Source organism: Lynx canadensis, chromosome C2, assembly GCF_007474595.2.
Source record: "Lynx canadensis isolate LIC74 chromosome C2, mLynCan4.pri.v2, whole genome shotgun sequence".
NCBI lineage: Eukaryota > Metazoa > Chordata > Mammalia > Carnivora > Felidae > Lynx > Lynx canadensis.
Window position 1 is genome coordinate 10,423,807 of NC_044311.2, and position 21,288 is coordinate 10,445,094.

At 39.8% G+C, this 21,288-nt stretch overlaps 1 long non-coding RNA gene across 2 annotated transcripts; it reads right to left on the bottom strand.

Annotated features, from left to right (window-relative positions):
* Window positions 1-1,901: 1,901 nt before the first annotated feature.
* On the bottom strand, window positions 1,902-13,251 carry LOC115523161. 2 transcript variants are annotated; one of them, XR_003971658.1, is made up of 3 exons: window positions 13,048-13,251; window positions 10,329-10,495; window positions 1,902-2,282 (listed from the first exon to the last, which is right to left on the bottom strand). It is a non-coding gene; the product is annotated as an uncharacterized LOC115523161 (long non-coding RNA). The 2 variants fall into 2 exon arrangements; XR_004344120.1 differs by lacking the exon at window positions 1,902-2,282 and adding an exon at window positions 4,047-4,069.
* Between the last annotated feature and the right edge of the window lie 8,037 nt (window positions 13,252-21,288).

A 21,288-nucleotide genomic window follows, 5' to 3' on the forward strand; every position in this document is an offset into this window, starting at 1 on the left:
TAAAAAACGTTGAAAAAAAAAAATTAAAAAAAAAGGGGCGCCTGGGTGGCGCAGTCGGTTAAGCGTCCGACTTCAGCCAGGTCACGATCTCGCGGTCCGTGAGTTCGAGCCCCGCGTCGGGCTCTGGGCTGATGGCTCAGAGCCTGGAGCCTGTTTCCGATTCTGTGTCTCCCTCTCTCTCTGCCCCTCCCCCGTTCATGCTCTGTCTCTCTCTGTCCCAAAAATAAATAAAAAACGTTGAAAAAAAAAAATTAAAAACTGTGCTTTTCCGGAGCTCCTGGGTGGCTCAGTCGGTTAAGCGGCAGACTTCGGCTCAGGTCATGATCTCGGGGTCCGTGAGCTGGAGCCCCGCGTCGGGCTCTGTGCTGAGAGCTCGGAGCCTGGAGCCTGTTTCAGATTCTGTGTCTCCCTCCCCTGTTCATGCTCTGTCTCTCCCTGTCTCAAAAATAAATTAACGTTAAAAAAATAATAATAATAATAAAATTAAAAAAAAATAAAAACTGCTTTTCCATAAAGGCCTTCTTGGGGACTATGACAGTCCCCGTCAGTAGGTGGCACCTGAGTGGCTCCAGGACAGCGGAACAAGGAGGCTTCCAGAGCATCTGACCCAGCAGCAAGCGGTGCACTAGCTGTCACATGGATTCACACGGAAGGTTAATGTGTCCTCTCAGGAATTCACGGAATGTTTCAAAATGTGTTTGCCAATATTCAAGAATCAGATTTCCTATAAAAAACTGATTCCCGGCCTCTGAGTAAATTGGAAGATCTGGAAAGTCCAGGCCTGTGGTGGTATCTCCTTCAGGCTGGGTGGTCGGGCGCAGACCCCACCCCCTCCCCCCAGCCCACCTGCTTCTCTCCTCTGTCTCCCCTTAGTTCCTCCAGGCATGTGAGTTTGTAGCCTCTGACTAGTCCAATCCTTCCCTTTTCAGATGTGGAGGCTGAAGTCCTAGGGAGAAGTCGAGGGTTGGTACTGGAATCCCTACTCTCAGGCCAGGATGCTTTTTTTCATACCTTGTGTTGTTTCTTTTACATTTGGTTGTGTTTGGAGAAGGACTGGAGCTAAAACTTGAAGCCATACTGGGAGAACTGAAATTTGGAGACTTGGGGGCACTGCTGAGATGATTAAAATGAGGTGTGGGAACAAGTAGAGGTCATTGGATTCTTTTTCTTTTCTTTGTGAAAGATGACCTCATTGTATTTGGGGGGAAAAATAGATGTTCAGTGCAAAAGATTCAAACAATACAGACAAATACACAGAAGAGGAAAAAGATTCCCCCAAATTCCACTTTCATTTATAACTTCCATTTACATTTTGGTAGATATCCTTCCAGCCCTCTCCCTGTGTATTTATAGATCTACTTAACATAGGCACTGGATGGGCCAAGGAAGGCCTGGGAGTGTGGGGCTTTCGCATTCATCAGTGGGGCTTTAATCCTTCATCAGTTTCCCTTCAACCAATTCTATGATGCGGCCAATTGGGAGTTTCTTCAATCATATTAAAGTGCCATGCAAATGCAGCGTTAAGCCTGTTTGTTCACCCCAACTCCCTTCCAATCAGACTGTATTCAGCTCACTCACATAGGTAGAAATTCTATATGAAAATTCTGGAGCTGCCACAGTTCAAAATTTGTTTGAAATTTTCCTAAAGGAGAACATCCAAGTTGTTCTGTAAACTGTTTTTTCCACTAATAGTATTCCTAGAATATCTGTCCCTAGTTTATAAATACAGATTTAAAAAAATACATATCTCACCTTCCAGAACATCCTTAGCAACCTCAAGATAAGCTAATTGGTCTCTCTCTCTCTCTCTCTCTCTCTCTCTCTTTAAGTAGGCTTCACACCCAGCAACAAGCCCAATGACACAGGGCTTGAACTCATGACCCTGAGATCAAGACCTGAGCAGAGGTGAAGAGTCGGACACTTAACTAACTGAGCCACCCAGGTGACCCTTAGCTAGTTGTTCTCTTAAACAGACTTTGCTCCATCTGATTGGTGACTGGAAAGATGGGGCCCACCTAACTGGCACCTAGAGTGCAAATTGTCAAGTCTGTATGATTGCTCATGGTAGGCGTGAATAGGAACAGTTAGTTTCTCAATGATTCTATTGGTCAGGTTTTGCTGCAAAAATGTTCTATAACAAACAAGACCCAACCATCAGTGATTTACAATGACAGATACTTTTTTTCTCTCACTGGTCTGTGTGCTGCACGTGGGTTGGCCAGGCTTGCGTTGGTCTTAGATTCTGGTCTGCTCTACTTGATTCCCTTCCAGGAGCCCGCTACCTGGCAGAAATGCACAAGGTTAAGCCAAATTTCATAAATTCACATACAGCTTCTGGGGAGACATGGCATATGTTACATCCACACACACTCTATAGACCGAGTCCAAAGTGAGTGACATAGAGAACTGTACTTTATCTATAGTATACCATGGCAAAGGTAGAAAACGAACAAAGAATTGTGAACAAAAAAATACCACCTGTCACAGGAACTAACCATGATGGAATGAAATTTAGATTAAGACATACCTTGAACCTTACTTTTTTTTAATGTTTATTTATTTTTGAGAGAGAGTGTAAGCGGAGTAGGTGTAGAGAGGTGGGGGACAAAGGATCCAAGCAGGCTGACAGCAGACAGCCCAATGCGAGGCTCAAACTCGCTGACTATGAGATCATGACCTGAGCTGCAGTCGGACCCTCAACCAACTGAGCCACCTAAACGCCCCTACTCTTGAGCCTTACAAATGCAGTTTGAACCCACACTGCTTGAGAATCACAACAGTTTTGTCTAGTACGTTCCTTAATCAAAGACCTTTTGTCATTGGAGATCCATAATGAGAGTCGTCTCTGATCATACTCACTCTGCCTTTATGTTTTACATGCTCTATGCTCTTCTATCTATGCTTCTAATGCTCTTTAGAGTTATGCACTTGGGTCTTTAACAAAGAAAAAGATTAAACTGCCCTATCAGTTTCTGAATGTAGAGAGAGGTATTTTCTCCTTTGTCTTTCCCTGTCAAAGTTGTACCAATCAGCAAAAAATACATTTTCCTATGAATAAAAACAAAGAGAACTGTTGCCAGGCAACAAACAACAGCATTATTTTTATATTTGTTTTGGAAGGTATAGCATCTTGCTCCACTGTTTCCATGGAGAATCCCAATTGTCAAGATTAATTAAATGCTGGGAAATTGAAATGTATGCAAAGAGGCCAGCTTAGTAAGCAATCACCTATGCTCCAGGGTAGGAGAAATATTTAGATAAAACCTCTTCCCACAAATGAAGTATTATCCCCTGGCATCAAATGACTCAAGTTAATGCTTTCATGTGTGTCAACTGCTTTTCTAAAGGTACTGCAAAAATATTTCATTAAAATCACAAATTACATGTGTACCATTTCCAGGATAAATCACCACTGGATGTTTAGAATGCGTATGAACTGCATCAGAATAGTACAGGAAAGAGATAACCAATGGTTGTAAACAAGGTGCCTCTATTTTGTTAGCATGTCGGCAATGTGCCAACGTGGAAAGGTCTTCCCAGTAAATTGATAAGAGAGGATATCCAAGATCATTCGGAAGAAGTAAAGGAAATGAAGGGAGGGCAGAGTTCAGAGAGTAGTCCTATCAGATATTAAAACATGAAAAATAAAGAGAGAAACGTGTGGCTCTGATGAAAGAACAGACAGCCAAGTGGAATGGGATAGGTAGGGATACTGATTTAAAAAAAGAGAAACAAACAAAAACATACAATCAGGGCGCCTGGGTGGCTCAATCTGTTAAGCGTCTCGACTTTGGCTCAGGTCATGATCTCGCCTTTTGTGAGTTCCAGCCTCGCATTGGGCTCTGCTATCAGCGTGGAGCCTGCTTTGGATCCTCTGTCTCCCTCTCTCTGTGTCCCTCCCCTCCCTCCCACCTCAAAAATAAACAAACATTTACAAAAAAGACATACAATTAATTGTGTAATAGAAGATATACAAATAACCAATAAGTACACGCAAATATGCTCACCATCACTGGCCATCAGGAAATCAAAACCACAATGAGATACCACTCCACACCCACTAGGAAGTCTGTAATGAAATAAAGTAAATAAAGTACTAATACATGCTACTTCCTGGATGAACCTTGAAAACATTATGCTAGTTAAAGAAGCCAGTTACCAAAAGCCACTTATTATGTGACTCTTACATGAAATGTCCAGAATACAAAAATTTATAGAAATAGAAAGTAGATTAGTGGTTGCCTAAGGCTGGGGTGGTTGAGAAATAAAGGGGGGGGGGTGGCTTCTAAAGAAACAGGGTTTGCTTTGTGGGTAATGAAAATGGTCTAAAATTGTGGTAATGGTTGCACAACTCTGTGAATGTACTAAAAACCAATCAGTTGTAAACTTGAAGTATGTGGCTTGTATGGTAAGTGAATTATATGTCCATAAACGTATTGCAAAATAGTAATTGGGAAAAGGAAGGGTATTGCTTTGGAAAATGGATTAGCAACTTGAAAATAAAATTAGCTTAGACTTTAATCAGTATTAAACTTAAAATCATTTCCAAGCAAGCCAGAGTTAAAGAAAAACAATGGAGTGCCTGGCTGGCTCAGTTGGTTGAGTGTCCAACTCTTTACTTCAGCTTAGGTCATGATCCTAGGGTCGTGGGGTCGAGGCCCATGTTGGGCTCCATGCTGAGTATGAAGTCTGCTTGAGATTCTCTCTCTCTTTCTCTCTCTCTCTCTGTCTCTCTCTTTCTCTAAAAAATTAATTGATTAGTTAATTAAAAAAATAAAATTAAGGGGCGCCTGGGTGGCTCAGTCAGTTGAGCATCTGACTTCGGCTTAGGTCATGATCTCGCAGTTTGTGATTTCAAGCCCCATGTTGGGCTCTATGCTGTCAGCACAGAGCCTGGAGCCTGCTGTGGATTCTGTGTCTCCCTCTCTCTGTCTCTGCCCCTTCCCCACTCATGCTCTGTCTCTCTCACTCTCAAAAATAAATAAATATTTTAAAAAATTAAAAATATATAAAATTTAAAAATTTTAAGACAAAAAGGTAGAAGAGGAAAACTGGATATCCACAAGCAAAAGAATGAAGTGTGGTCCTTACCTTAATTAAGTCAAAATGGATGAAAGATCTAAATGTAAGAGCTAAAACTATGAAACTCTTAGAAAGACATATAGTGGAAAGGCTTCATGACAACTGGATATAACACCAAAAGCACAAGCAACAAAAGGAAAAAATAGATAAGTTGGACTTCATCAAAAGTAAAATATTCATGCATCAAAGGACACTGTCAGCAGAGTGAAAAGGCAACCCATTGAATGGGAGAAAATATTTGCAAATCATATCTGATAGAGGATTAATACCCAGAATATATAATGAACCCCTAAAACTGAACAACATGAAATCCTGATTTAAAAATGGGCAAAGGGGGCACCTGGGTGGCTTAGTTGGCTAAGCATCTGAGTCTTGATATCAGCTCAGGTCATGAACTCACAGTTCCTGAGTTTGAGCCCCATATCGGGGCCTGCGCTGACAGCACAGAGCCTGCTTGGGATTCTCTCTTTCCCTCTCTCTGCCTCTCTCCCAACCATGCACATGCATGTGTGCTCTCTCTCTCCCTCAAAATAAATAAATAAACTTAAAAAAATGGGCAAAGGACTCAAATAGACATTTCTCTAAAGAAGGTATATGACCAGTAAGCACATGAAAAAACGCTCAATAGCACTAATCATTAGGAAAATGCAAATCAAAACTACAATGTCATATACTTCATAGCCATTAGGATGGCAATTATCCAAAAATTTAAAAAACAGAAAATAACAAGTGGTGAGGATGTAGAGAAATTGTAACCCTTGCGCATTGCTGGTGAGAATGTAAAATGGTACAGCTGCTGTGGAAAACAGGATGGTGGTTCCTCAAAAAGTTAACCATAGAATTATCATATGATTTAACAATTTCACTCTGCATATAGCCAAAAGAATTGAATAAATATTTGTACACCCGTGTTCATGGCAGCATTATTCACAATAGCCAAAAAGTAAAAACAACCCAAATGTGCACTGATTAATGAATGGATAAACAAAAAATATAGTACATACATACCATGGAATATTATTCTACCTTAAGAAGGAAAGAAATTCTGACACCTCCTACAGCAGGGATATAGGACCTTATGCTAAGTAAAATAGCCAAACACAAAAGAACCTGAAAAAAAATTTTAAATCCTAAATCCTGCTGCTGTGCTATTGCAATATTTATTACAATCATGGGTTGTTTTTTCTTCTACAGTCAAATTCTCCTCCTGGCAAGCTGCAGACTTTTTTATTGGAGTTAAGCAATGTTTAGAAGGTGAGGTCAGATAATTATCTGTTTCAAAATTGGAAAGAGTTAATCTTGTGAATGAAACACAAGATCCAATATACCTACTAGAAATATATGTGAACTGAAAAAACAAAAAGGAATCCAACAAGCTGTGGGTGAAGTTTCCTGTCCCCGAGAAATGAAAAGGAGTGGTGGCCGCATACCAGCCTGGCAGCTGGCTATGAACCACCAGTGCTTTTGGAAGGAAAATGCATGAATAGAACCTCCAGCAGTAAGTTCTTCTCATGGCTAGGGAGCCACAGGAAAAGGGAATCTTCTCTGGATCCTTCTTACGGGAGTCAGTAAGGGCCCATTACTGGCAGCAGGCAACACGAAACAGGTTGATCATTCAGGAAGAATGACTCTGGACAGATGACATGTGGCACAATAGCCCAGGGCAAAAAGTGAAACCTTGAATGTTCCCAAGGATCCACTGATGAAGTAAAAGGAAAGGCTCAGCACTTGACTAAGGTGGGACCAGAAGGAACCAGCCATCGATCTCCTCTAAAATATTCCCTGCCACGTGTGATGGACCAGATTCTGCTCTAAAGAAAAAGAAAAACTGGAGATAGGATCCTAGGTGGTCTCAAATATATGTACCACAGGCTCACTGGAGACTTTAATGGAAGACCCAGAGGGACTCAAATGCCTTTTTTAGACAATCTGCAATTCTTCCACATGCTGGATACTTCTTGGGCCAACAAATACTCAGGGCTAAGTGTTTTGGTAGTGATTTAGTTGTTGACACCACTTTTTTTTTTTAATGTTTATTTATTTTGGAGACAGAGGGAGACAGAGTGCAAGTGGGGGAGGGGCAGAGAGCGAGGGAGACACAGAATACGAAACAGGCTCCAGGCCCCGAGCTGTCAGCACAGATCCTGACACGGGGCTCGGACCCATGAACTGTGAGATCATGACCTGAGCCAAAGTTGGACACTTAACCGACTGAGCCACCCAGGCGCCCCTACACCACTTTCTGAGGTTCAGTTTAACAATCTATTTTCCTAAAATTGAGATGGGGTTCAGTGAGGGAAAGGGAATTTTGAAGGGCACTGAAAAGAAGGCAGGGCAAGAGGAGGTCAGGAAATGAGAGGGAGGATAGAAAGATGTTCAGAGGGGGACATTTGAAAATAGGACCAGGAAGGAAGTTGGGAAGAAAAGGCAAGATGGGATATGGAAAGGGTGGGGAAAAAAGATTTTTGTTCAAATGGACCTGCCTTACGACCCTCACACAGCAAGAATATTATTCAAACCTTGACTTGTGTCTATCACATTAGACTTAATGTGGATAGACTTAATGTGGATAGACTTAATGGAGCCTGGATCCCATTGTGTCTAAAGTTATATCAGATCTACAGAAAATAGATTTCTGTGTCTTTTAGCTAGACAAATATTTCAGTCCATAAATGTATTGTTTTCACTTATATGATATGAAAACAAAAACAAAAATCTTATTTGACCTCATTTTTTTCCTCATAAAATAAATGTGATTTTCCAAAGGTCCAGGCATCCATGATGGTCTAGAAACTGTCACAAACCTGGAGAAAAGCAGAAACTGGCTTTGAAGCAAAAGGGATACATCTATACCAAACAGCTTAAACAATCTTGAAAAAGTACAAAGTTGGAGAATTCAAACTTCCTGATTTAAAAACATATTACAATGCTACAGTAATCAAAATAGTGTGGTATTGGCATAAGGATAGACAACAGACCATGAATAAACCTAAATATTTGTGGCCAAATGATTTTCAACAAAGGTGTCAAGACCATTCAATGGGGGAAAGGATAGTCTCTGCAGACTGGATATCCACCAGCAAAAGAATGAATATGGATCCCTATCTCACACCATATATAAAAATTGACTCCAGGGGCACCTGGGTGGCTCAGTCAGTTAAGCATCTGACTTTGGCTCAGGTCATGATCTCTCAGTTCATGAGTTCAATCCCCACGTTGGGCTCTGAACTGACAGCTCAGAGCCTAGATTTGGATTCTGTGTGCGTGTCTCTCTCTGTCCTTCCCCTACTTACTCTCTCTCTCTCTCTCTCTCTCTCTCTCAAAAATAAATAAACATTAAAAAATTTTGTTTTTAAATCTTTAAAAAAAATTAACTACAAATGGATCTATGATCTAAATGCAAGAGCTAAAACCACAAACCCTTAAAAGAGAAAAAGGGATAAATCTTTGGGACCCTGGGATTTGGCAATGGATTCTTAAATATGACACCAAAAGCACCAGCAACAACAACAAATTAGATAATTTGGACTTCACCAAAATCAAAAACTCCTGTGCCTCAAAGGATGTTATCAAGAAATAAAAAGACAACCTAGAGAATGGGAGGAAATATTGTGTGACAAGGGGCTAGTACCCAGAATATATGAAGAACTCTTATGATCCAAAATTAGAAAGACAACCCAATCTTAAAATGGGCAAAGGACCTAGACATTTCTCCAAAGAATATGTACAAACAATCAACAAACACACAAAATGATGTTCAACATTATTAGCCATTAGGGAAATGCAAATCAAAACCACAATGAAGTACCACTTCATACCCACTAGGATAGCTGTTAACAAAACAACAACAACAGCAAACAAACAAAAAATAAACAGAAAATAACAAGTGTTGGCAAGGATATAGAGAAGTTGGAACTTTGTACTTGTACTTTGTGGTAGGAATGCAAAATAGCTCAGACCTAGTGGAAAACTGTCCGTTCCTTAAAAAAGTTAAATACAGAAATTTTACTCCTAGGTATAGACCCAAAAGAATTGAAAACCGGCACTAAAACAGGTACATGGAACATGTACCCACTCATAACAGCACTATTCATGATAGCCAATAAGTGGAAACAGCCCAAATGCCCATCAACAGATGAACAGATAAACAAATTTTAGTGTATACATACAATGAAATATCACTCAGCCATAAAAAGAAATGGAGTGCCGATACATGCTACAACATGGATGGATGACCACCAACACACTATACTTAGTGAAAGAAGCCAGACACAAATGGTCATATATTATATGATTCTATTTTTTTTGGAAATATCAAGAATAGATAAATTCACAGAGACAGAATGCAGATTGGTGGTTTCCAGGAACTGGGGATAGGGCAGGGGGGAGAGGAGACCGGGGAGAGGAGACCAGGGAGAGTACTTGGTGGACAAAGGGTTTTACTTTAGAGTGAAGGAAATTTATTACCAGTAGACAGAGGTAGTGGTTGTGCAATATCACGAATGTACTAAATGCCACTGAATTTTTCACTGTAAAATAGTTAATTTTATATAATGGAAATTTTACCTCAATATATAGTTTTAAAAAGGGAAATATCCATTACAAATCACATATTGCATATTTTATCCTGAAACGTTAGAGCCAGTATCTGACTACAACCTATTAGCCTGAATTGTCAAAAACTCTTTGATTTCATAAACTTGATTGTCTTTTCTCCTCATGCCACTTCAGTTCTTCCTAGGTCTCTGTGAGAGATTAGAATCACTATGGACACAATCCAGGGAAAGTGGGTGGGGAAAGAATTCTTGGTAAGGGGATTACCGACTGCTGGCCACATTATCAGTAAAATCTCTGTGATTCTGTAAGTTTAATGACAAACTGAACCCCAGAATGAAGTTTCATAAGTACAACTTCATAAATATGACATCTTGTATAAACGTAAAATTGTATGAGTATAATGGCATTCTATATTACCTAAGACATTCTGTCAGGATGTCTATAAATTACTTTAACATGCTGTGACCTAAGGTGTGATGTATCAGGTTGAACCATGAAAAACTGCATTTTTGCCCTACAAATTTGGCCATTTCATATGGTTAAACCTAACAACTACGTGCATTAGCATTGATCTACAACCTGTGGAACCTTAGCCTTAGTCATACTTAAGGAAGGCATTCAACCATTTAATCAGAAAGTCCACACTTAGTGAGTTTAGTTTTAGACACATTGGGTTGGAAGTACTGTACCTGCAGAATATCCAAGGGGAGTTGTTCAGGAGGCCATTGGGTATAAGGTGCTGGAGCTTCAGAGAAAGACTTAGGCTGGAGACTAAGTTCTAGAAAAATCAGCACAGATTTGGTAACTGGAGCTGTGGGATTAGACAAGCTTTTTCAGAGAAAGCCTTCACATGGCCCTGTTGAAAAAGGCGAAGAAAAAAAAATCCAATTGTCTCTAGATACACAATTCACCAATCTGGCAAGGTAGTAAACTTAGTGAGTGACTCATATTTTCTTTGAAATGTTCTTACGTTTTTAATTTCCAATAAATCTAATTGCCTAAGCTACCAAATTGTCCATGTGATAAATTACATATATGTCATTCTGAGAAGGGCACCCAAGTGTTAACAGTGGCTGTGGCATAGATTCATAGGAGCCCCCTACAATCTTTCTTTTCTTCTTCTTCCTTAGTAATAGGTACTTTGATATTTAACTTGGCACATTGGTGTCCAAATTACTAATTCAACCCCAACAGAACTATATCATTAGAGTTCTATTCAGATTTTCCATTTCTTCTAGAACTAGTTTCAATAGTTTGTGTCTTTCTAGGAATTTTTCCATTTCATCTTGGTTATCTAATTTGTTCAATACAATAGTCCATAGAATTTTCAATACTTTTTATTTATGTTAGGTCTGTAGTAATGTCCTCTCTTTTATTCCTGATTTTAGTAATCTGAGTCTTCTTTTCTTAGTCTAGCTGAAGAATTGTTGATTTTGTCTGTCTTTTCAAAAAACCAACTTTTAGGGGCGCCTGGGTGGCGCAGCCGGTTAAGCGTCCGACTTCAGCCAGGTCACGATCTCGCGGTACGGGAGTTCGAGCCCCGCGTCGGGCTCTGGGCTGATGGCTCAGAGCCTGGAGCCTGTTTCCGATTCTGTGTCTCCCTCTCTCTCTGCCCCTCGCCCGTTCATGCTCTGTCTCTCTCTGTCCCAAAAATAAATAAACGTTGAAAAAAAAAAATAAAAAAAAAAAAACCAACTTTTAGTTTGGGTGATTTTATGTGTTATTTTTCTATTCTGTATTATACTTATTTCTGCTTTAATCCTTATTATTTCCCTCCCTGCTTGCTTTGGGTTTAATTTGCTCTTCTTTTTCTAGTTTCATAAGGTAGAAGGATAGAAAATCGATTTGATACTCTTCTGTTTTAAAAATGTAGGCTATAAGTTTAAAAATGTAGGTTATAAAAACTTACAGCTATAAGTTTCCAACTATGAGCACTGCTTTATCTGAATCATATGTTTTAGAATATTGTGCTTTCATTTACATTCATCTCAAAGTCTTTTCTAATTTCACTAGAAATTAGTGAGTCAATTTCTTTGACTGTTTATTCATGTTAATTCCCACATATTTGTGAATTCCACAAAAGTTCTTCTGTTGAATTTAATTTCATTCCATTGCAGTTGGAGAAGATACATTGTAAGAGGTCAATCCTTTAAAATTTTTTGAGATGTGTTTTATGGCCTACCATATGTTCTATCCTGGGGAATGGTCCATGTGCACTGGAGAAGAATTTGTATCCTGTTGTTGTTGGATGGAGTGTTCTGTAGTTGTCTATTAGGCCTAGTTGGTTTATAGTGTTGCTTAAGACTTTTACTTTTCTTTTCGACCTTAAGTCTTCTATTTTCTTATTGATCTTCTGTCTAGTTGTTTTATCCATTATTGAAAGTAAGGTGTTGAAGTCTCCAACTATTACTGTTGACTATTGTCTATTTTTCCCCTTCAATTCTGCCAGTTTTTGGTTCATTTACTTTTTGAATATGTTGTAAGGTGAATATATATTTATAATCACTAGGTCTTCTTAGGGACTGACTCTTTGATCATTAGAAAATGGTCTTCCTCATTTCTAGTAACAATTTTTATCTTAAAGTCAATTTTTTCTGATATTAGTATAGCCTTTGCAGCTCTCTTTTGGTTACTCCTTGCATGGCATATCTTTTTCCCATCCTTTGCTTTCAACCCATTTGAGTCCTTGAATCTAAAGTGTCTCTTGTAGATACAATCCAACATAGTTAGATCCTTTTTTTTTAAATCCATTCTGCCAATCTCTGCCTTTGACTGGAGTATTTAAATCATTTACATTTAATTTTATTAAAATTACTAGTAACAAAGAAGTTATATCTGCCATTCTGCTATTTGTTTCCTATTTGTCATGTATTTTTTGTTTATTCCTCCATTATTGCCTGATCTTGCATTAAATATTTTTTACCGTTTTTATTCCCTTGTAGTTTTTTTTAGTATATATATATATATATATATATATATATATATATATATATACACACACACACACATATATAGTCATTTTATCAGTGGTTGCCTTGAAGACTAAAAGTAACATCTAAACATAATAATCTAGTTTGTACTAATAGCAACTTAATTTCAATAGTACACAGAAACGTTTCTCCTATATAAGTTCATTCTCTCCCACCTCCCCTGTGCTATTATTGACATACAAATACCTTGTTTTACATCATATGCCCAATGACCTGTATTTATAAGTATTGCTTTATGCAGTTGTCTTTTAAATTAGATGGCAGAAGAAAAGGGCTTCAAACAAAAGTTACATTTATACAGTCTTTTATATTTACCTATGTGTTGTTACCTTTGCCAGTGGGATCTTTGTTTCTTCATGTGGGAAGAGGGAGATGTAAATAGGGTAAAATAAAATGCCCCAAAGTTCATTGTTCTTACCTTGATTCAGCAACTTTTCTTGGATAAATGCTTCTTGGATTATTCCAAGTCTTTGATTTATATCCAGCATTCTGAAAAACATGTTGACAATTTTTGCCTGTGTTCTCATTACTTTTATGGAGAAATAGATTTTTAGAGATCTTTATTTTGCCATTCCCACTGATGTCACTCTAGTGCCTAGCTAAAAGTTCTGTATTCCCTATCTTTCCTTGTAACTATTGTGACTGTGTGACTAAGTTTTGGCCAATGAGTTATAAAAAGTAATGTGCGTGCTTCTGAGGAAACCAACTCGAAAGACAGCTGTCATGTGCCCTTTGCTCCCTTCTTGTTCCCTTCCTCCAATCTGCTACCTGGAATATGAAATAAAGCTGGAGCCCTGGCAGCTATCTTGGACCATGAGAATGAGGGCCACACCCTAAGAATGGTGAAGTGGACAGCTATAAATAGCTGTGGCATGATGATTTTAGAGCCACCAGATACAGGCCACCAGCCTGTTTCCAGATATATTAGATAAATATGTAACTTAGATAACTTTGTCTCAGTTACTATTATTTTTAATATTCTTACCCCTGATAATTGCAGCTGAAGTTAATTCTGACTCCTAGAGTACTTATCATTGGATTGTAGGAATATTATCTGCTTTTACTTTTTAAAAATATTTTTTATATTATCTGGTTTTTCCTTACTAGCATTTATTATTTTATGTGAGAAAAAAGCTATTTACATGTAAATAAATATACAGTGATAATAATGTATATGCTAAAACATAGGTATATGAATTTAATACATAATTATCGATATAAAAATATATATGCCACATTTGTGTGTGTATATCTATGCATATACATATGGACATACACATACATACATGTCCATCTTTTTATGTTTTGGAGGGTTGAAAATTGTCTTCTTTTACATGGTCATATATCAGATTGATGCATTTCCAAAGCAACTGGAATGCAATCACAACTAGTCAATCAAGTAAATCAAGAATTCAATCCCAACACTCTGGTTCAGTTGCTATGGTGGGGAGAGATGAGGATGAGTTAGAGCGGTGGGGATGAGATTATAGTCTGTGGGAGGGTGGATGGAGACTGGGGAAAGACTAGTGAAATAAGGACATCAGCAAAACAAGATCTGAAACACACCCTCCTCCTGTTTTTTGGAGGGAGACAACCTCAGGACCTAAAGACTAATGTTATTTCAATGTTCATATAACCTTTGCCTAGTGTTTTTCCCTGTCTTCTCTGACTGCTACATAATTAAAACCAGGTAAGCCAGTTCTCCACCCAGAACCATCACAGAGGAGGCAGCCTGGAGTCACCTTGAAACAGAAACAGATACATGATTTAAGCTACATGATTGCCACACTTACCTGCTGGGTAAAATATAAGAGTAAACGGTTTAGATGGGATTAGAAACAAAAGACCAGAATAAGTACTTCTTTAATCTCTTTTGAAAAATAAGAATTTAAGCCTCTCTCTGAAACTTTCTATCTAGCAATAGAATGACTGAGTCTTTTATGTTCTCTTTTCCTAGTGTTGTTTTTAATCAGCCAAATACACATAAATTTTAAAAATATTAAAAAGTTCAAAATCATCCCTCCTTGCCCTCAGTCCTACTCTCTAGAGCCAACTGCTTTCAATACTTTTGTTTATTCTTTTATTGGTTGCCTATTTCTAAACAATATGTTTATTACATTAATATTTGATTTATCATATTTAAATGTTTTTAACATTTATTCATTTTTGAGAGAGAGAGAGAGCGTGAGCCAGGGAGGGGCATAGAGAGAGGGAGACACAGAATCCAAAGCAGGCTCCGGCCTCTGAGATGTCAGCACAGAGCCCCACACAGGGCTCGAACTCACAAACCGTGAGATCATGACCTGAGCTGAAGTCGGCCACTTAACTGACTGACTGAGCCACCCAGGCACCCCATGATTGATCATATTTAGACACTGTCTATTGCTTTATGAATAAAGCAGTTTCAAGTTAGAAAAATAAAACCCTCATCGGATTATTTAGTATAGAAAATGTGATATGGCTATAAAGGGGTTGGAATTGTCATCCTCAATTCTTGGGGGGGGAGAGTGTGATTTTGCCCTGCCCCGCCAAGGAACATTTGGAATGTTCTGATGATGTCTGGAGATATGCTGTTGTCACAAGTAGGTAGAGGTTACTGGTATCTAATGGATAGAGTCTATGGGTGCTGCTAACGATGGATGTTGCAGGACAGCCCCTGCAACAAAGAATCGTCCAGCCCAAAATATCAATAGTGTTAAGGCTGAGAAGCAGCTGTAGATTAGAAGACCTGGAAAGAGCCAGGGGGAGGGGGACAACACTAAGATTAGCAACTGCAGAAAGCCACTACCACTGCCAGAGCCCGTGGGTCAGTGGGAGAAGGCAGTGCTAACTAAAGCCATCACAGGAAGTGACAAACCAGGTAGGATGGCCTGGCGGTATCAGGGAATGTTCAGAGGAAAATAAGGGCATAGAAGAGAAGCAGCTACTACCAGAGATGTTGCCCAAAGCAGAGAGAACGGGAAAGAGAAATATCCTGGCTTCTCCTTGGGAGCCCTCCAATCTCCTGGCACTTCCATGGGTTGAACTTAGCCGGAAGCCAGTCATTAAGGTCTGGGAAGCATAGCTCACAGGAATATCCTTTGCAATAGAAGCCCAAAAGAGTATGAATTAGAGAGCAAATAGGCATATTCCCAGCACACCTTTCTATCATGGAAGATGGTGATCAAGCTCTGATGGTCACCTCCTCGCTACCCTCCTCCTCTCTCTCTCTCTCTCTCTCTCTCTCTCTCTCTCTCTCCATATATATATGGAGAGTATGTAAGTATGTACTCCATATAATACTTACATATGCCTATATATATACACATATATATGTACATACACACATATATATATGAGTATATGCTTATATACTCTCTCACTTCCCTCAATACCGTCCTCTCTCTATAGATAGATAGATAGATAGATAGATAGAGATATATAGATATAGAGAGAGAGAGAGAAAGAGAGAGAGAGGAAGAGAGAGAAAGAAAGCACACGAGGGAGAGGGAGAGAGGGAGAGAAGGGCAGTTTGTTGTCACAAACTGGGTGGAGATACATCTATATCCCTAACAATTTTTATTTAAGTTTATATTATATTTAGATCATTAAGAATGTAGAAATATTGTTTACACATTATTGTTAATCACAATGTAGTGAATAATGTTTATTCATGTTATAAATCTTATTAATCAGTTATGCTTTCATTTTTTACAGCTTTTTGTTTTTCTTAGGATATCTAGAGTTAAAATAGTCTCTTTTTTGTTTGCTTAGTTTTCTATGCATGTATCATGAATTAGTCACAAACTCCCCCTTAGGTCTATAAGGCTCCCTTAATATTTTGTTTGGTACCTTTCTTCAAATGCATTAGAGAGTCTATCCATTTCTCTTTTTCTTTTCAGTGATCTCCTTCCTGTGATCCTCTTTCCCTTAGGTATATCCTTTGACTATATCCCTCAGTTTCCATATATTTTCCTTTTAGAGAAACTTTACCTCTTCTTACTCTGTCTGTTGGTATCTGTTAACTATATTACTGTCCCTAATGAGACAGCCACACAATAAATAATCACTCTCTTTCATCTGACCTGTCCCTGTCCCAGAATTACTGGTAGTCGCAGGATGCTTGTGCCAGTCTACAGATGGGAAACCCTGGACTTAGTAAATCGAGTCCAAGTGTCTTGCCCGTATTACTGTGGTAGTAGTAGACACCGCTGCTGCCCTGCCCTGAACCCCTGTATTGTGCTGCTGCCCCAACCTCAGCTACTGTAAGTGTTGCTGCTAATGGCTCAAACATATGCCTTTCCCTGGAGAAGAGAACTGTTCTTGGCCAATGGGAGCCACCTTAGGAGGAGACTCCCGGGAGGCTATATCTTCCCTCCGGGCATGATGCAGCCAATGATTAACTGATATGGGGATACAAAAGTCGAGCCCCCTCGCCTCAAAGAGGACAACTCTGGTATCATTCACACTCCAAAACTCCCCATGAGATCAGGCTTGAGTCAGACTTCAGCTGAAACCTCATCTTTGTTTAGCCACTTCCCCCACTCTATTTGCTTCCCTTACCTTCTTCCAAGTTTCCCCTGAAAGCACAACTTCAATGGGTGTCTTGAATAAGAACCCTGCCTCAGTCTCTCCTTCTGGAAACCCAATCTAAGACAGTGGTGAACGTCAGACACTTTTGGGCTTCCTAGCATGAATTCTCCCTTCCTGATAGCACCAGAGCTCCCTTTTGGGAGATGATCTCCCCGCCCCCCACCCCACTGTGAACAGTCTTGACAGGAATGAATCTAGGTACATGCTCTGTCATCGTGGAAGCTGCGGGGGCTTGTGGATGTTCCTTCCATTAGACCCTCCCTCTCACTGCTTTGGTACAGCAGGCCCAGGCATGTGATGTAAATTCAGCCAATTTGATGTTCTCTCCTGGGATTATGAATCTTGAGTGAGTAATACAAAGATAGAATGGCTCTTTGAGGTTCATTTATTCCGTTACAGACTTCTGCGAGCCTGTTTCTCCTTCACAGTCTTTCTGTGCCTTTTAGCTTCCAAAACCTTCATTCCTGCCCATTTTCAACCTATTTGGTTAGCCTTTTGTGAGTACTCCAAATCAGTCCAGTAATTTCCCTTTTGTGTAAAGACTGTCACCCAGGTTCTTTTGCTTATCACCAAAAGAATCGTAAGTAACATGATTATCTAAGGTCTTTTGCCTAAGTGCAAGGTGAAAACAGATCTGGGACAGGACCACTAATTCAGAAGAGGGTGAGTAACAGCCTACCTGGACAGCTCTCCTGGCTTCAGTGAAGACGCAGGAGTAAACAGAGCATTTCTCAACTGGGTAAATTATACTTTGATCCCATGTGAGATGCTGAATTACTCTCTTTGAGAAAGTTACTGTCTGGCTTTCAGCATCCAAATATACATACACCTCAATCTGAAACCTCCCCTCAGTTGACATTTTTCCTTTTCTCATATGCCTTTCTTTCTTTTTTCTTTTTTTAATGTTTGTTTATTTTTGAGAGAGAGTGCGCCAGTGGGGGAGGGGCGGGGGGGGGCACAGAGGATCTGAAGCGAGCTTCATGCTGACAGCAGTGAGCCCGATGCAGGGCCTTAACTCGCAGGGCCTTAACTCGAGAACCGTAAGATCATGACCTGAGCTGAAGTAGGCAGCTCAACCAACTGAGCCACCCAGGCACCTCTCCATTTCTTTTTTTTTTTTTTTCCAATGTTTTTATTTACTTTTGAGAGAAGGAGATGGAGAGAGAGAGAAACAGAGAGTAAGCGGGTGTGGGGCAGAGAGAGAGGGAGACACAGAATCCAAAGCAGGCTCCAGGCTCTGAGCTGACAGCATAGAGCCCGAAGCGGGGCTCCAACTCACCAACTGTGAGATCATGACCTGAAGTCAGACACTTAACTGACTGAGCCACCCAGGTGCCCCTGTCCTCCATTTCTTTTCTTATATGTTCATACAACAATCCTGAAAATAGAACAATTCAAAGGCATGAAGACAGCTGTACTCCCTAATAAAAATATCTTCTGGAAGAAAAGAGTTTTTCTCATGAGTGGAATTTTCCCCCTAAATTGTTCAGTTTTTGGATTATAGGGAAGGAAATGAGCTCAACAGAAAAACCAAAATAGACACACATGATTCCAGAAGAATATAAAGACACCCCTCTGGTCTGAGTTACCAGGCAACTGCCTCTCAAAGGATGCTGTCATTTTGATCTCATAGAATAATTGGGTACTTGAATTTCTAATTCAAGAAATCTTGGGGTAATAAATTTATCTTTAATGATTTTTTTAAAAGTATAAGCAGAAACCTCTCTCTTTCTTGGCACACATGTTTCACTGTTTTTGTTTTTTGTTTTTTTTCCTCTACAGTTTCTTTGTTGTGTGTCTTCAAAGCAAACATTTTCATCTGTTTGGGATGTTTTTGTTGGATCCTGGTGAGAGCAGGGCTGAATGGAAGACCACTCAAGATACTGATTTCTAGCTGCTTCAGATTCTGATCTTATGGTCAGTAACATGTTTTATCCACAGGAAGCAAAGAAAAAAATTGCACATAAACATCACCTAAAACAACAGTCATGGGAAACTCAGCTTTATGCCTAGAAACAGTGTCCCTGCACATAGGTAAACAAATGGTTATTGGATAAAGAGTTAGACAAAGAAACAGGCACATAGAAGAGTGTTTTCATTAATATATGGGAAAAAAATAATCCTTCCAGGAACACAGCTGTCTGTTCAGGTAGTTGTGTATAAAATCTCAGAATAGAGTTTTAGGGAAAAATGCATACTAATTTTCCATTTTCTTTTTGACTGTACTGTAATATCTTACTTTTTTACTCATTTTTTCATGACTAAAATCCTACTTTGTGCAAGGGTTTCTGCTAGACATGAGTCTACTCCAGTGGAAGAGTCCACAGTCCCAGCCTTCAAGGTGCCTTCTAGAGATGGAAAGAGACATGTCAACAACTCTTGACCTCAATGATATAGGAGTGAAAATAGTAGGACCTACTGTCTGTGCCATTACAGTGGCCTGCTACCTAAGGCCTTTCAAAGTTATGAAATATATTATTTCTAGTGTGAGCCTGTTGTACTTTCTCAAGGTTCTCGGCTACAAACAGTGGAAAGTAACTTAACAGAAAAGGAATGTGGGAGAAGGATATCAGGGGAATCATGTCGGCATGGCCAGGCGTGGGAAAGGTGTGGCCTCAGGGGCTCCAGGGGGCTGGGCATCAGGAACCCAGGTAGAGATCACATCCAGAAGAGTGTACTCAGTAAGCCACTGCTGCCTGCAAGGAATGACCTCCAAACCATCTCCACCTCCAGGTGTCACTCACTCCAAATTCCAAACTGGGAGAGAGTACCCAGGTGATCCAGAATCTTCAGGCCCTCTGCCCGTGTTGGGGCCAATCAAGGGGGCCTGGGTCCTTTGGGAAGCTGCCACTATTTTCACCAAGACCACGCATGTGGGGGATTTCCTCAAAGAGTGATCAGTGAATAGGAAATTAAGATTCTATTCTAGAAACAAAGAAAGAAAGCCAAGTGTCCACTACATGTATTATTTACCATTGAATCTCAAAATCTAGGTATAGTCTAGACGCAACAAAGATAATTCTTAGTTATTAGGGGAGAAAGTATCTATGCAAGAGTGGAGGTAAAATCATCTACCTCAAACCTTTTATTTTATAGTTAAGGAAACTTATGCCTTAGGTGACTCACTTTCTACTGTTACCCGGCTAGTTCTCCTGGGTCTCACTCAGGTCTTCAGACTTGGACTGGAACTACACCACTGGCTTTTCTGGGTCTCCTAGAACTACACCACTGGCTTTTCTGGGTCTCCAGCTTGCAGACAGCACATCACGGTACTTTTCAGCCTCCAAAATCATGGGAACCAATTCCTTATAATAAATTTCCAACTTCAGATATATATATATATATATATATATATATATATATATATATATATATCCTATTGATTCTGTGTCTCTAGAGAACCTGATTAATACAGCATCCTTGCTTGGCTTCCTCTCCTTCCCCATCCTGCTTCATTCACTTTCTAAGTGGCTTTTCCTAGAAACATTTCCTTAATAAATCACTTCTACATGAATATGCATCTCAGAGCCTACTCTAGGGCACCTAACCTTCTAGGACAATTCTCCAAATCTCCCCCTCTTCAAGACTACTCTGGCCCCTCCCATAGGTTGCCCCACATCTTCCCATGATCTAGTAAACTACAGGGTTAATGCTTGATCTAGCAGGGGTCCTCATGGAACCTGTTCCTGGGCTATGACCAGAATTTACTCTGCATAGTCATAGCCTGGGCCATGGCAGTTGTTAAATATTTTGAACACCAACCCTAGGCCTATTTAAGTGTAAAGGCTATATAATAGAAAAACTAACTAGAAGGTCTGTTCCATTCATAAAATCTCCCAGTTTTCAGGAAGACTTAATACATAGGGGAGGTCCTCCTAGCCATGTTTGAGCCACATGAGCCTGCCATTCTGGCCACGATTGAGCCTGCCATTCTGGCCACGATTGATTGATTAACACCTCACCCAAACTGGGCCAACCAGGTTCTCTCCCCAGAAACTTGATACTTGAATTGAGGGACAGAGGGCTGGTATTTGTTGGGGCTGAGTCATTGTAATGGCATCATCACCCTAAGGGGAAGGTTCATGAA